Genomic DNA, 13,951 nt, shown 5'->3' with positions numbered 1-13,951 from the left:
CAGTTACTTTTCACTGGGTGTCATAGCACAGTACAGGATAAAGAGGAAAGCAGAGATATATCTCTCTGGAGAGAATATCCAATGTCACTGTAGGTAGGACATCAGCCACGCAGGATTGCAGAATTCTTGCTGCTCTGGTCCTACTCCTTGTTCTATATGGGCCACGATCTGAACTAGAACAGCACCCCCAACATAGTGTCCTTCAGATATTTGGATGATAGGCTCACATCAGCTCCAACTAACAGGGCCATTTGGGGGGAAAGCTGGCTAGGACAATCAGATGTGTGGGTGATGATGTCACAGGTCTTGTACCTTTCATTCTTGAGAAGGGGCACAGCTTATTGGGAAGTTGTGCATACTTTGTTAGTGGAGGTCTCAGGTTCAACTCCCAATAAAAGGTGCTGGGAATCAGGTGGTAGGAAAATGCCACCACCCCTCCCCAAAGTTTACTCTAGAGAGAATATATCACTGAGCTTGATAGACCAATAGTTTATTGGGGATTGGTAACATGGGGATGTAGCTGAGATTGCTGCTTTCATCAACACCAGCCAGCATCCCCAGCAATGAGGAAGCATTGACCTGTCCAGCCATGCTTCCTATCACCTACTCCTACTCTGGATGCAGTATACTGTATGATGGTTTCATACATTCATTTACACAGTGGACTTGGTGCATTTTGCCATGCAAAGAACACTGACATGTCTGCTCCTCTTTGCATCAGGGAACATCAAAGATGGATTTTTTTTTAAAGCCCCCAAATATGCAGGTACTAATCCAAGAATGCCATAACCAGAGATTTTGGAATTTGCAGCTGGTTTTTTTTAAGGTCATTTCCTATTTCTGAGAAAGATTATTCAGATATATGTGTGTGCGTTGAATTTATTTATTTAAAATATTTCTACTCCACCCGTTATTGAAGCATCTGCATTGTAGTATGCTCCCAAATTATCACTATAGAAGGATTAAATTATCTAAGGTGACTGCAGTTCAGTCCTTAACGTGGGTAGGGGCCCCTTTCTTGGATCAAGGAGAAGCCAGCTTGCCATGGAAGCTTTTCAAGAGAGGTGGTGCCTTGTTGAAAAGGTGAGACTTCTATACCTTGGAGGCCCTGGACGCTGAAGTGGCCGGTGAGGGGAGGTCAGGATTATGTCATACACTTCCTGTCTTTTTGTCAAGCCAATAAAAAAATTGATGTAGGCTCCCTGCAGGCCGTATATCTGTCAGGCAAAGTGTGCTGGCGGTGCACACTGGTCCCTCGGTTGCCTTTAGTCTAGCCAATTGAAAGGACTCTGTGCTCCACATTGTAACCTCCAAAAGATGTGTGTGTATATGAATGCTTTGGCAGCATCTCAAATTTGCAGAGATTCTGAATGGCATCGGTAGCCCAGTGGAGCAGCAGGAAGGACAGAAATGGGATAGAATTCCTGTCATTTCTTCAATCTCTTCAATTGTTTCTTCAATTTCTTCAATTGTTTATGTATCACTTATGTATTTTCCTCCCGATACTTCTTTTACCCTGGATGGAAATATAGACAAACAAAGACAATATCAACAATCATGGATTTGTTTGTTTCACAAACAAATGTTTGTTGTAACGATGTAGAGGGCATTTCATATCCCAGATCATGGGCTCATGGGATAGACATCACTGTGGAGACAGAGTTAGAAAAACCTGGTGAAAATAATGTTTCTTCCGATGGGGATTCCCAGCCTTGGGGTTCAGAGTCAGATTCCTCACCCATCTGGACATTCTGTGCCAGAAACATCTGGATGCTCTTTGGGTACACACAAACGCACATGTCATACATCTGGATAACAGAACGATGCTCATATCTGGAACATTTAGATCTGGTAGCTTTGCCTCTGTATTCTGAAGAAGAGATGTGGCAATTTGTTAAACCCAGCTGTGATGGCAAGGACAGGGATGCATAGATCCCACAGCCCTCTTTCTGCACACGAGAACGGAGGAGCAACAATATCCTGGTCCTCCACAGAACACAGACATGGCTGACTTTAAATGGGACTCAATAGATTTAATATTTTCATTTTTAAAAGTTATATCTCCTGTTTGAGAGTCCTAAGGATAGAAACCTAGATTTTCTCTTCACCTTCGCCTGCAACCCTTCAGAGTCAGCTGGCAATAAGACTATTTACTTTAACTCAGTTTTGATATATGTTTATAGAATTGCACTTCTGTGATCTTTCTCCTTGACTGATCCCTTGAGCCACCCTGGAAATCAGGTAAATGAAAACAAAATTATATATTTGAACATATTGCCTTTCCTGAATTTACACTTAAAGCAATGCAATATCTTGCCCCTTTAATTGGTGCTGTGTCATACACAGCCAATTTACATCTTGGCTACTTTGCTTTGTTTGCAGATTTTAATCTTAGCTTGCAGCTGACTTGCTGTAGGTCTTGTCTTCCTATCATGCTGGAGCAAATATTAAGCTGCCATCAAAGTATTCTTTTTCTGTCTTACCGAGGTTGCTTTAATTCTTGTTCTCTTCTGCGTTGACTTTAGAAAGCTTGCCCTGTGCTTAGTTGCCATAAGCCCTCGTTTAGGAAACCTTGATTAAACAATAAGCATCAAGGGAACTGTGCTTTTACAAGGCTTTTAAATATTGTGGTTGAGATCTATATGGCAGGTACCTTGGGAGGCGTGCCTGTAGCCCTGAAGTCAGTCTAGAAGTGTAGGGTAGTTCTAAATCAATATAGATTGAGCCATGACCTTAGTGCTGGACTGCAGCTTTTTAATATTATATGGATTGGATGGAGTGAGAGGTGCTGTCTTTACTGGTCCCACAAAGACACACTGATGGAGAACCAAGTTTGACAGATTTTTCAGGTCCATACTCATTGGACATTATAGATTGATTTGATGGAAACTGCTTTAAATAAGGCGAGAATATTATATTAATCTAGCTTAATACTGTTGGGATCGACCGGCATCAACCCACCCAGTTTCCAGACAAGGTTCCCAGACTTAAAGTGAAGAATGCTGGGGACTGGACAAGAACCTTCTGCATGCAAGGGCTCAGCACCACTGCAGAGCCATGACCTCTCCGGGATGTTGAAGGTGATTGTTTTGTCTAGAAATGGACAACTTACCCAAGGAGCTGAACTCAACTTATCAGCACCAGCAAATACAGCTCCAAGCAACAGTGGCATGTAGACACTTTCAGACTTCAGCTTCCCACGCTGTCCAGGGGCTTTGACTTTTCTCCTGAAGCACCACCACCACCCCGTTTGTGTTGAACAGGGTTCTTCTGTGTTTGTTTGTTTATTTATAGGCTGCCTTTCTCCTGATACGGGGGCTGAAGGCCGGCTCAGTATTAAAAAAGAACAGAATTAAAAACACAGTAAGATAGACATTAAAAACAATTAAACCATGAAACTTATTAAAATACAGTATATTGAATAATTAAGACAGGCAAAACATTAAAAATTATCTGTGTTGCAAAGGATTCTGGGGCTCGTCTCAAGAAAGTTGCTATGGCTGAGTGGGGATATGAACCCAGATCTCCTTCATCCTACTCCATCACTCAAGGTTTATTCTCGATTTATGATTCTAAATTCTAAAAAAAATGCCTACAATTCCACAGTCTATCCAGAAGCTGGATTACAGACAGGCTGAAAAGATGCATGCCTACATATAATAAAAGAAACTACTGCTAGTAATATTAAGCATCAATAAACCAAAAAGCCGGCAAGAAGAGGGTGAAACCATCTTGAATCTCTTTTACAGGTGCTCTAGGAAATAACGGTAAAGTTGGTATCCTTTTACTGTTGCTGTTGGGCTGCGAAACCTCCTACTCTCCTTCCTTCAGATTGCCAAGAAAAGCACAATTTTTAAAAATAAATCTTTCTCCCCTTATTCGTGATAAGCTTTATAGGGCTCCCTACCACCAATATTTATTTAATCGTCCAAAGTACATTTGGTCTTGAGACTGCTAAAAGATCTGCTGCTGCTGTTGCCGCTGCTCTGTTCCCCACCCGCCCCCTTGATGTAGGGCCAAAAGTGCCTCTAATGGGAGCTGCTTAAATTTTACAGTCCCATAAACCATAATGGAAAGACACTAAACGCCCGTTTATGGGTCGGGACGGGAGTGAAGCTGGACGGGAGAGAAAAAGCGAGCGAGATCCGTCTCTCTGTACTTAGCTGGTTGCTGGAGTTTCCCTAGCGCTGATTTAAGCTCGCAGTCGCCAGTTTTGCCTAAGAAATCCCCGATCGCTCCTGTGAGAAGAGAGGGCGAAGAGTGAAACATTAGGATAATCTGAATTCTTGCCCTCCAGATATGAAGTGAGTCTCCCCACCCCACCCCTCTTCGAGTTTATGCCGCAGTGCGCCCTACTTACCATAGGCACTACTGGATGGATCCAACCCCCTGCCCCTTGCTAATTTTGTTTGTACTGTATTATCAGGGCGTGGTGGTGTTCATATACAGTAGTACACAAGAAAGAACGGAGCTCGTCTGTGCTGGTACACCTGGATTGTCCAGCAGGGGGCAGCAAACACCAGATGTGAAAGGAAGTAACTGCGAGCGGAACGAGATCTTGCAAGCCAAGGTCCACCTGGGCTCGGGTGGGTCTCGGTGTGTTTGCGCATGCGTCGTGGTTCCTTGTCTTGTGAAAACCCTCTTGGGATAGGCTGGGCGTGAGGGCCTTGGGTAGTGGGAGAGCCCTTCCCTTTGACTACCGTAGCTCTGGTTCCTCTAGAAATTTAGAAGGAACAATAGCCCCAGTAGCAAGATCCTATTTTGGAGAAACAGAGAGTTTTAGCTGAGCTGAATCCAGCTAAAATCAAATTCTCTGTCTTGGAAAATTCTGTCGCACATCTTTTAACATTGGTGCAAGCTGAATTTATCTCTCGGAATTCAGCTGCGACACATTTAGGAGGAAGAAAGGCCCTTGTGTGGTAAATATGGTTAGGGTTGCACTGCAGTCAGATACAGCATCTGATTTTGACCGGTGAAACACAGGAAGTTCACTCTAGGGTGGCTGGATGAAAAATGGATGAGGCTCCTTTGCCCGTCAACAGTTGTATAGAAGAACGAGACGTTTGTAACTGTGGCTAGTGGCTTTGCCATTAAACATCACAGCAACATCCGCTGTGACTTGCATGACCAGCTGTACCTTCTGAAATGCTTTCTGGTCAATTCTTAAAATGTGCAGGAGCTTCTCCCCCCCCCCCCCCTCTTGTACCTGGCCAGGCTTTTACAACCTGGTGCCCTTTAGATGTCTGGGGCTGCAGTGCCCTTTATCTCAAATAGTGTGGTTGGTGCTGCAAGACATCTGGAGGTGGCTGAAGGGGTGGGTGTGTTTGTGGGGGGGAAGGTTAGACAGGCCTTCCAGAAGAGCATCTTTCCTGTCACTAGAGGTGCCTTCATTTTTAATATAGAGCTGCTGGGATGGTTTTATACTAGCAAAGCGCAGGCTCGGCTTGTAGACCGTCACCCCCTTGGATGTATCTGTGTTCTTATTTAAGGAAAGAGGGGGAGCTTCGTAATATGTGTTTATAGGACCTGTTCTTTGCCAGGACTTTGCTGTATTCAGGCTTTCTATCCCATCACATGGGATAGGTCACTGAATGTAGCCGTCATTTCAGGTGGCTGCTGCTACACTTCCAGAGTGGCTTAAAAATGATAAGAATAGAGTGGCTGGATGTAAACAGAGACAAGTTTCCCTGCATCTTTAAAAGCCATGAAAAAGCATGCCATGTCCATGGCGTCTGACTTTGCTTCTGTGTAAAGTGTTTTTAGAGGAAGAAGCTTTTCTACTACAGCTGAGTGGAAAAATGGTCGGCTGAGCTTATTCACTTAAGGGGTGCAGAGTTTCCTATCTTGCGTCTCTCTTTTTTTCCTCTGTCATGGTGTATGCATGTTTTACTCACTCTATCACACAGCTGGATTCTATTTTATTATGAAGTGAGACTTTTCAGACAAGAAGCATTGCTGTCTTGCTTTTCTCTTTCTTTAATGGCATATATCCTGAAGCCTCCCCTCCTGGGCTTTCTGCTTGCACACCTTATGAAGGGGTTTGAGTATCACAGGGAGGCTGAGACTAGTGCCCTCAGGAGGCCAGACTCCATTACAAGCTTGGCCTCCTAACAGGGTGGCCCAAGGCAGAGTGATCACACTTGAGACACTAGACTAGGATGCATCTGCCCTAATGAAGGCAGCTATTACGCAGCAGTGGCGGAGGATCTTTCACAGCCAATGGCGGCGACACTTAAGCTAACTCTTGCAATATGCAGAAAAAGGCAATGGTAACCCATTGCTAAAAATTTCTTACCTAGAAAAATCTATGATTTGACTGTCAACAATTAAATAAGAGAAAGTGTTAGAAGATGAGACTCCCAGGTCAGATATCACTTAATCAGCTACTGGGAAAGAGCAAAGAAGAAGTACGAATAGATCTGTTGCTAATAACACAACTACATGAAAGCTGAAAGGATGTCAATATAGATGGCAACTAGATCAGTGGTTCTTAACCTTTGTTACTCGGATGCTTTTGAACTGCAACTCCCAGAAACCCCATTCAGGACAGCTGGTGGTGAAGGCTTCTGGGAGTTGCAGTCCAAAACTCCTGAGTAACCCAAGGTTAAGAACCAGTGAACTAGACTATGTAGCTGAAGCAGGAAATGGAGAAGCTGTATTCTTTCTTCCAAAACAAGACTAAGAAAGGAGTGTGGTACTGATAGTGAATTACTAATTCCCAGCATCAGAATAAAGCTGAAAAAGAACACTAAAAGAATCATAGTGCCAAAGTATAATTTCAAAAACATTCCTGATAAATTTAAACTCCATATAAGGAACAGATTTGCATTACTATACTCAATTGACTGTGAACCAGAAGAACTGTGGTTTGAAACCAGAGATATTATTGGGGAAGAATACAAAAAGACAATTCCAGTAGTAAAAATAAAATAAAAACGTAGATGGATGATGGAAGAAACACTTAAACTTGTGAAGTACAGGGAAGAAACAAGAGTATAAGGTAACAGAAATAGAGTTAGAAACCAGAATGCAGTCTTCAGGGACTGTCAAGTACAAAAGACAAGAACTGTTACTATAACCAGTGCAAAGACATAGAGGAGAACAATAAATGGGGAAAATGAGATTTCTTCCGGAACATCCCAGAAATCAAAGGGAAATTTAAGCCTAGATTAAGAATTCTGAAAGACTAACAAGGAAGCACACTATTTGACCTGGAAAAATAAAGAGAAGGTGGAAACTGTACACTGAAGACCTATGAAGAGGTTAAAGGATGACAGACTTCTTTGAAGAGGAATCCTATGATGAAGAACCTGCAATTATAGAAAATGAACTGAAAGCTGCTCTGAAAGCAATATGAAGAGAGAATATATCTGTCAATTTCCTAACAAGAATATGGCAATAAATATGGAAAACAAAACAATGGCCTGCAGACCAGAAACACTCAATACGCTTTCCAGTCCCTAAGGAAGAGGATGCTAAAGGAACTATAGGACCATAGTGCAGTAACTATAGGACTATTGCTTTAATTTCCCATTCAAACAAAGTGATGCTCAAAGTGTTGCAACAAAGGCATTTATCTTATATGGAATAAGAAATGCCAGAGGCTCAAACTGGACTATGAAAAGCAAGAAGCAATTGAGATCATACTGCAAATATCTGCTGGTGACCAGATCACACCAAAGAATTTTAGAAGAAGATCAGTCTGTATGTTGTAAACTACAGCAAAGCCTTTGACTGTCTGGCTCATGAAAAACTATGGGTTGTTCTGAAAGACATGGACATGTCTCAGCACTTGAATGTCTTGATGTATTGTGGACAAGAAGCTACCATTAGGACTGAAAATGGAGAGACAGAATGGTTGGCTATAGGCAAAAGTGTCAAATAAAGGTTCATTTTATTCCCTTATCTGTTCAATCTGTATGCAGAACACATCACATGGAAAGCTAGACTAGATTCAGATGAAGGAGGATTGAAAATTGGTGGAAGAAACTTTGATAGTTTAAGATGACACAGTTTTACTGGCAGAAACTAGCAGTGATTTCAACTGCCTTTTAGTGAAAGAAAACAGTGCCAAAGCAGGACTGAACATTAAGAAGACTAAAGTCATAACTACAGAACTATACAATTTAAATGTAGACAATGAAGAAATTGAACTAGTGAAAGATTTTGTATACCTTGGTTCGATTATCAATCCAGAAGGAGACTGCAGCCAAGAAATCAGGAGAAGACTGAGACTCAGAAGGGCAGCAAGGAAGAAATTGGAAAAGATAATCAAGTGGAAGGATGTGTCACTTGAGACCAAGAAATTTTGGAGATGTCTCACTCATAGGGTTGCCATAAGTCAGAGATGACTAGACAGCACGTAATAAAAACAAAAGCAGAAACTTTACCTGTGGCTTTCACATTCCACAGTGTATGGCATGCAGTTTACTGGACATGGCCACTGGTGCAAGGTGGAACAACTACTGGTAGAGCTGATCTGTATGTCTGCCACACCTGCCTCCTGCATTTCATCTTAGGACTCTTTTTTTTTAAACATCATGATCCAGAGAATTTGAAGACTTGCACATTTCTGAATGAATGCTGAGTTGGCCTTGTCTAGGATATTTCCCTATGTAAGGAGTCTGGAATTTTTAAATTGACCAGAAAGGCAACCTTTGCTTTTTGGGTAGATATGAAAAACACCTCTTTCACTCTACCATAGGAAAAGCTGCAGCTGTTAATTCCTTCTGTTGTTTAACCTATTGTGAAAAAGTGAAAAAGCTATGGTGCAAGTAAGTACAGTAGTGGTCCCACAAAGACATTTATTGGGTAATGCTTATGTGTTATCTACCCTACAGGAGCTGGGTTTTTCCAGCCACTGGGCAGCGACACTTGTTGAGTTTCCTTTTTTGCTGTTACCTGCAACCTTCATAGCGTTTTTGGGGTGTATGAGTTGTTCAAAGAATAGCTTACCATTGGCACACGGGGAAGTATGTTCTACCACACCTAAGGGCAGCGGAACCTTTTTGGGCTGAGAGGCCAGATTATGTACCAGAGATGACCCTGCCCTTCTCAGGAGCAGGAATGGATTGGGGAAAGAGGGTGCCCTGCACCTTCTGCCTCAGAGCATCCACTTCTCAAGGGTGGTTGGTGGTGGTTCTTCCCTCTGCCAAACAGGAGAGGACAATCACAATCACCTAGTCATGACTTAGGTATAATTACTGTCAACAGCAGTGAGACAAGTTTGCTTTCAGGAATGCTCCTCTGCAGAATGTCCAGTTAGTTCTTCAGGGGATGTTCTCTGACTCTGGTAACATTTGTCAGATCTCCACGAAATAGGTGACCTCTGCAAGAATGCATGAATTCCCTCTCTGTGTCTCTCTTCCTCTCCATCCTTCAAGACTGGGAGACAGGTGGGCATCCACATTGCTTCCTGTTCTCTCCATGTACATTCCCCCCCCCATTTTTTTGCAACCTTGCATGTCTGCCTATTTGCAGGCGTAGGCATTTTCATTCTTTATCTGTTTTTGTTTTTCTTTTGTGCCCTACACTCCCACATGCGGGCACAAATTCACCCCGGATCACAAAGGCTTCCCCCCACCCCTCGCCTTCCCCAGTCCATTTCCTTTGGAATGTCTTAGTTAGAAAGTTTTTTCCTTGCCGCTCACCTTTGGACAGCTCCAGGCATCCAACCAGGGGAAGGAAGTGCAACCAGGTTTCTGATGATCGATTGTTCCATGTGCTCACCTTGTTGGTGAGAAACCCCCAAGGCAAATAAAGGTTTAATTTTCATTGTTGAGTCAGGGGAGAGAGGATACCTCAGGTCACCCAGTTCAAGTGGGTGGGTGGGTGGATAGGGATGTGACTGCCGGCAAGGCTTCATCTCTGCTGAGACTTGCCAAAGGAGAGGATCGCTTTGGGGGGTTTATGAGTCTTACCGGCCTCGTTCTCTTGCTCTGATGAATGACATGGTGTACGCTGTTGAAGGATACAAAAGCAACAGGGACACTTGTTCATGCCGCTGTAGGAGGACTGGGGCTGAGTGGTTTTGACCAGAGAAAGAATGCTGTTTCCTGCAGATTCACTTTCCCTCCTCCCACTCCCCCACCCTCAATCCAGTCTTTTACTCTAGAGAATACACACAAATATACTTGCTCACACAGAGGGGAGGATTCATCTTTGTAGGATAAACCCTCCGGGCTGGCAAATCAGCACAGAAGGCAGGGCAACCAAAAGGCAAAGCCTTCTGTTATCAAGATGACATTTGTTTTGTCTACAAGTGATTGGGTAGAAAGTGAATCCCATTACTGGTCAGAGTAAGTAATCACAAGGGAGAAAGTCTTCTAGCTTTTGGCCCCTGTGATGGTTTGGATCCTTTCTTTCCAAGAACAGGACACACACCCCTCGCCCCAGATGACAGTGTCAAGAATCCCCTGCCAGGATGAGGTACTTTTATTTAGGAAAGCTACAAGGATATGCTGGTTATTATGGGAAAGTGATGCAGCTTTAAATTGGAATCTTGCTTGGCTGTCTGGCTCTACTGTTCAACGTGTATCAGCAGTGAGGAATACATGCCCCCAGATGTTGATGAGCTGGCTGGATAGTTCAGTGGTTTAGGAACCTGGCTGTGGACCCAGAGGTTGGGAGTCTGATTCCCCATTGTGCTTCCTGCAGGTAGAGCCAGCCTGTGTGGCCTTGGACAAGCTGCGCAGTCCCAGGACATCCCTAGAAGAAGGAAATGGGAAACCACCTCTGAGCATTCTCTACCTGCAAACACTGAAAAGGGTTGCCTTAAGTCAGAATTGACTTGATGACACATTATTATTATCATTATCTAGATATCGATGCACTACCATTCCTATTGTCCAAGGTAGTGTAGCTAATGGTGACGGATGATTATTGCTGAAAGGTTGAGACCAAGTACCTCCTAGAAATTAATTCTTTGCTTCCTGAACTCACCTTTTGGCATTAAAATTAAAAATTAAAAGCACTCCAGGTCTATTGCAACAACTCAGCCAAGGGAAACAGGGCTTCAGTGAAAACCATTACAGTAAGATTAACCAATTAAAGCAGTAGCATACTTAAACACTTGGTTTAATAAGCGGTTTAATAAGCAAGCCACCTCAGGATATTGGTGAATGGAACACTTCCTCTACTCATCAGTGGAGGGGCACAAGAAGTGAACTTTCTTTTAAGACTGAGGTGCTGGATCACTTAAAAAGAAAAAGAAAATCATATTTTCTTTGGTTTCTCTTAAAAGACTGGTTAAGAGACTGCTCACACCTGAATCGGAGGACACACCTGAGGCAGCTGCTTTACTCGGCTGTTGGTGGATAATGCAGGTGATCCAGTTTGGGTATCTCTGGGTTGGGAGTTCTGTGCTTCTGTGCTGGGAAAGCTGGGAAAAATATACCCATCAACTGGTGAATGTACAAAAGTTAATCCTCATGAAGTATCTAAGGAACAACAGTAGAGCTTTCAGCTCTGAAGGTGAAGTGGACAGGATGGGGAAAGAAAAGGATGAGAATATGGGTTACTGCTAAAGTCATGAAAAGCAACAGGGCATCATAAAAAGGGAGAGCCAGCGTGGAGTAATGAAAAGAGTGATGGACTAGGATTCAAAAGACATACGTTCAAATCCTTGCCTAGCCACGGAAATTCAGAGGGTCAGGGTGAGACTGGTAAAGCCACTCCTTGAATAGCTCACATCCCTTGAAAACCCTATAAGTGTCACCGTAAGTTGCCTCTGACTTGGTGACACATAACAAGGACAGAGAGAAAGCACAAGACAGAGCAAGGTGCAGAACCATTTCTCCACCTGGTGTATGCCCAAATCCTCTGTTCCCTCCATTTTTTTTCCTCTCATGGTGGGAACTTTGAGAGGAGGGAACTGAGCCCCGCCAAGATAAAATCAACCCAGAGAAGATAGCTTTGCTCCGGCTTTATTGCAGATGTGAATGGAAAGCGTGAGCGTGGTTCAGCACCCTCTCGTATCTGCTGTTATGGCACTTTGTCTTTTCCCCAAGTTTTTTTTTTAAAATGATAATTGGCAGCAGTCTCTGCTGTCACATGTCACACAGAAGGCGGCCACTGTTGTATCTAACTAAGCCTCCAGAACCTTTAAAATACAGTACTAGGTAGTTACCAAGAGAATATTGTAGAGAAGAGGGGAGAGGTTTTGGTACAATATGAAATGCCACTCATCTCCACTAGGTGGCATGTTGGACCATAATCTATGGTAGTGTTGGCAAGCAGGAGTTTTTTCATAGGGGCAAAGGGAGGTGAAGCAAACCGGTCTGTTTCCTGGTGCCCCCCAAGAAAGGCTCCAGAGTTGAGGAGGACGTGTTTCTTGCTTCTTTAGGAAGACAGATGTGCCTCATCGTTCATCTCCAAAATACACGTAGAGTCCTGGCTTGGAAATGAAGGAAAAGCGTCAATGGCTAATTCTGTTTCTTGTTGGCATTCGTCTTCCGATTTTTGACTCGCAGAACTTTCTCAAAGGAAAGCAAGGATAGACATCTTGATTATTTTACAGTATTCACTACCAGGGAGTCCCAAGAGTCTGAGGAAAATGAAACAAGCACATCACCCAGAGTGTTGGCAGATTTGTCAGACTCACGGAAACGGAGACGTTCCGTTTGTGAAAAAAAATCAGGAAAAGGCCGCATGGCTGTGGAAACAATACAAATGTGTCGTATTGCTCCTGCTCCTGCATTTGTCAAAGTTGTGAGACTCTCATGTGGACTGGAGGACTCAGCACTTCCAAACTGTGTTCTTTTAAGGAACGATGGTCTTTTGGGTTTTCACTGTCGCACTCTTACAGTCCAACCCTTTGGCTGTTGTGCCTTGTCTTTATGTATGGCTCCATGGAGGAAAAACTAACATTTCTGGCAGGGGCAGATTATGTCGTTGTAACGATGATAAATATAGGCACTGAAGGCCTAGCTAGGTGCAACAGTGGCAGTCTTTTGTGGCACATGTTGATTGATCCCCCTTTTTAGTGCCATCCCCGCCGTCTCTGCCCTCTGGCCTTCTGTTTTCCTTCTTACTGGTTTCAACAGGAAGAGAAATAATGCCAGTTCTAAAGCCAGCTCCATGGTCTGGGACTTGCCTTCCCAGGTCTTGCCCAACTCGCTGTCAACAGGCACCTGGAATGACCTCTCTTTGCTCATGTTTCCAGAGGAGTGCTGTTGGAGAGAAAGCCACAGTAACAGAAGATCAGGTGGGCTGTAAGGAAGGGTCCACCTGAAGCAGAAACCTCCCTGTGGTGACTAGGTAAGAAATGGCACCTGAACCGCCCTCCCAGGGACCATCCTTTTGTCCCCTTTGTGTTGCTTCACCCAGCTGTGAAAAGGATGATGCCCTTTCTTGCAACATCCTAATCAGAGTTTCCTGATCCGTTCCCCATTTGTTTCTGTCTGTCTGTCTGTCTGTGCCATTCCATTTCCCTCAATATAAGTGTTTAAATTGCTAAGAGGGTTCAGTATTTCTGCTTGTGGGGTGCAGTGGCCAATCTGGGGACTGATACTTGAGAAAAAGAGGGGAAGCCACCAAGCTTCCTGTTTATTAGCTCAAGAACATTTGTTTGTTTGTTTGTTTGTTTGTTTGTTTGTTTGTTTGTTTGTTTAATTACTTACTTAAACTTCAATACCACCCTGGTAATGTTATCACTCTCTGGATCGTTCACAACATACAATAAAACCATGCAATTAAAAAAGCACTGTATAATAAACACAATAAAAAATATCAAGAAGTACAATAAACCCTCTTGCGAGCTAAAACTGTGATCCTGGTTTTAAATAGAAATACATAAATTAAAACCTGTTTGAGCATTTGAGGTCAATATTCACCACTAGTAAAAGGCAGCTTTGTATAATTCTGTCTTCATTACCTTCCTGAAACTTGGGAGGACTGGTGCCTGCTGGACCTCTGTAGGAAGCTTATTCCAGAAGAGGCCACGACTGAGAAA

At 43.4% G+C, this 13,951-nt stretch overlaps 1 long non-coding RNA gene across 2 annotated transcripts; it reads right to left on the bottom strand.

The window, feature by feature from the left end:
• Window positions 1–867: 867 nt before the first annotated feature.
• LOC110074367 (uncharacterized) lies at window positions 868–4,573 on the bottom strand. 2 transcript variants are annotated; one of them, XR_012083992.2, is made up of 3 exons: window positions 4,361–4,573; window positions 3,113–4,238; window positions 868–1,516 (listed from the first exon to the last, which is right to left on the bottom strand). It is a non-coding gene; the product is annotated as an uncharacterized LOC110074367 (long non-coding RNA). The 2 variants fall into 2 exon arrangements; XR_002299776.3 differs by having other exon boundaries at window positions 3,113–3,329.
• Window positions 4,574–13,951: the final 9,378 nt, after the last annotated feature.

This window comes from Pogona vitticeps, chromosome 2 (genome assembly GCF_051106095.1).
Source record: "Pogona vitticeps strain Pit_001003342236 chromosome 2, PviZW2.1, whole genome shotgun sequence".
NCBI lineage: Eukaryota > Metazoa > Chordata > Lepidosauria > Squamata > Agamidae > Pogona > Pogona vitticeps.
The sequence above is the reverse complement of the archived record's forward strand: the minus strand, read 5'-3'. Positions and strand labels throughout refer to the sequence as shown.